Genomic DNA, 3,225 nt, shown 5'->3' on the forward strand with positions numbered 1-3,225 from the left:
CGCATTGATTTTGGCTTAGAACAAGTTGATATATATGTGATGTCCGACCTCTCAAGTCTTTTGTCCTTTTTTTTTTTTTTTTTTTTTTTGTCAGTGTTAATGTTCATTTCTGTTTTTTGTTTTTTTTTTTTCGTTTTGCCCTCTCGGCTGCTTCTGAAAAAAATATGGGAGATTAAAAAAAAAAAATTTTTTTGAAGTTTTGCAATCTTTCACCCTTCTGATTTAAAGGACCTTTATAGTATTTGACCGCGGCGTTGATCGACCTGCCATCCCCCACTCGTCTGCTGGAATAAAATCAGGTGTGTCTATCCCGTTGCAAGTAGCGGTTTTTGGGGGAAGGAATTTGAGCCGCTTGGTAAGTTTTGACTCCCGAAAGGAAGTGGTCACAGCTTGGTGGACGGAAAATGCCAATCGAAGCGCCTCACTAAATTCCCGTTCACATTGCTGCGTTCCTTCGCTTCAAAAATGATTTCCCGTGTCGCTTCAAAGCGTCTCCGCAGCCTCCATAGAAATCTGACCGCTCTTGGACCGCACCCGCAGCTTTTGAGGGGCTTTTATTCAGAGTTAGCTTTGCTTTGGAGGTATTGCAGGTATGAGATGTCCCAGGATGCACTGGGAAACCAACAAGCGAACCAGAAATGACGTCATCAGCGGTCGCTTCCGGTTCAGGTGTATATATTCAGGGGGTGTCGGGTGCAGACGTCGCAGCAGGAAAGAGAGTGGGGATTGGATAGAGGACTGAGCAGCAGAGGATCTGCAGAGCTGGGGTGGAGAGCAAGACAAACTAGGAATATAGCAGGAGGTGAGTGAGGGCTGCGTGGCGGCGGAGCAGCAGAGCTGGGGGACCAAACGAGCAGACGTCACATGTGGTGTGCAACATCGGAGCAATATAGAGGGAGCTGAGCGGAGATTGGAGAGAGAGGGGGATCGGCAGAACTGGGGGTTACTGCTGGGTGGGGGATCGGCAGAACTGGGGGTTACTGCTGGGTGGGGGATCGGCAGAGCTGGGGGTTACTACTGAGCAGCGGAGAAGCAGCAGAGCTGTGGGACTAAACTAGCAGATGTCACACGTGGTGTGCAACATTGGAGCAATATAGCGGGAGGTGAGTAGGGGATGGAGAGAGAGGAGGATCGGCAGAACTGGGGGTTACTGCTGGGTGGGGGATCGGTAGAACTGGGGGTTACTGCTGGGTGGGGGATCAGCAGAGCTGGGGGTTACTACTGAGCAGCGGAGAAGCAGCAGAGCTGTGGGACTAAACTAGCAGATGTCACACGTGGTGTGCAACATTGGAGCAATATAGCGGGAGGTGAGTAGGGGATGGAAAGAGAGGAGGATCGGCAGAGCTGGGGGTTACTACTGGGCAGCGGAGAAGCAGCAGAGCTGGGGGACTAAACTAGCAGATGTCACACGCGGTGTGCAATATAGCGGGAGGTGAGTGGGGGCTGGAGAGAGAGGAGGATCGGCAGGGCTGGGGGTTGCTACTGAGCGGGGAGATCAGCAGAGTTCGAGGTTACTACTGAGCGGGGAGATCGGCAGAGCTGGAGGTTACTACTGGGTGGAGGATCAGCAGAGCTGGGGGTTACTAGTAAGCAGGGGATTGGCAGAGCTAGGAGTTACTAGTGAGTGGGGGAGATCGGCAGAGCTTGGGGGTTGCTACTGGGCGGGGGATCGGCAGAGCTGGGGGTTACTACTGAGTGGGGAGATCGGCAGAGTTCGAGGTTACTACAGAGCGGGGGATCGGCAGAGCTCAAGGTTACTACAGAGCGGGGGATCGGCAGAGCTCAAGGTTACTACTGAGCGGGGAGATCGGCAGAGCTGGGGGTAACTACTGAGCGGGGAGATCGGCAGAGCTGGGGTTTACTACTGAGCGGGGAGATCGGCAGAGCTGGAGGTTACTACTGGGTGGAGGATCAGCAGAGCTGGGGGTTGCTACAGAGCGGGGAGATCGGCAGAGCTGGGGGTTGCTACAGAGCGGGGAGATCGGCAGAGCTGGGGGATGCTACAGAGCGGGGAGATCGGCAGAGCTGGGAATTACTACAGAGCGGGGAGATCGGCAGAGCTTGGGGGTCGACACAGAGCGGGGAGATCAGCAGAGCTGGGGGTCGACACAGAGCGGGGAGATCGGCAGAGCTGGGAATTACTACAGAGCGGGGGATCTGCTGAACAGGGGTACTGATCAGCTGGGGGTGCCCTGAGCCGGGGTTCTAGAGAGCTCCATTAAAACAAATAGAAAAATCAACACACACGGCCTTTGCAGAGCTTCATTAAAGCCTCAAAACACGTAAACAAATCACGTTGCAGCTTTAGGAGCTTTATTGTGCGTTGAGGTGGAAGGAAGTGTAAACGAACCCTCAATAGCTGCAACAGGAAGTGAATAAATCCCTCTAAAGTGGGGAAAATCCCAGATTGTCACCAGAATTGTCCCCATTGGAAGTTTTCCCCTCTATTCCTGTTGTGTGGACACCCCAAAATGTGTGATTTTTCTCTTACTCGGTCCACAAGGTGACAACCCTCTTACAGGAAGTGGGGGAAAAAAATTATGGAGAGGACTCAATAGTTTGTGGGGTTAATACTTGTATATGGTTGCCTACAGGAGGATTGGAAAAGAAAAAGGAAAAAAATATCAGATGGCCCATAATACTCCCTCTTGCTACCAGCAATCCTTAGTTTTGCAGCAGTAGTAAGTGCGTGATCATGAACGCAGAAGGATGGGAACAATATCCTTCAATGGATTCCAAGAAAAGGATTTAACGATGGCTAAAAATAATCCTGTTTTCTTTTTATTGAGGGACACGGCAAGTTTTTCCACCTTTTTTTTGGAATGTCCAAATGAGGATTGGTCAACAGCAAAAAAAAAAAAAAAGCCTTACAGAGCCACCAGAAAGATGGGGACTATAAAAGAGGTGTCTGAAGGACCTTATGGCCAAGGCTGGCACATCCACCTGGTGGAACTTGGAGTATGTGTGAATAGAAGACCAGGTGCCAGCCTTGCGAGTCTAGGAGACTATTGCTCGATGGTAAAAACCCAAGAAGCCCTCATAGATCTAGTAGAGCAGCCAATCTCAACCAGTATTCCGCCAGAGGTTGTTAGGGGTTTCTTGAGCTATCGATGATTGACCTCCCATTGATGGTGTCTTCATAGATTCAGGTCCAGCCTTGCACAAGACCAGCCATTCTCGACCAGGGTTCCTCCAGGAGTTGTTTTCAGTTCCTTGAGCTGTCGA

The sequence above is a fragment of the Staurois parvus genome, unplaced genomic scaffold (genome assembly GCF_062004578.1).
Source record: "Staurois parvus isolate SC_StPar_1 unplaced genomic scaffold, SC_StPar_1.0 ptg001923l, whole genome shotgun sequence".
Taxonomy (NCBI): domain Eukaryota; kingdom Metazoa; phylum Chordata; class Amphibia; order Anura; family Ranidae; genus Staurois; species Staurois parvus.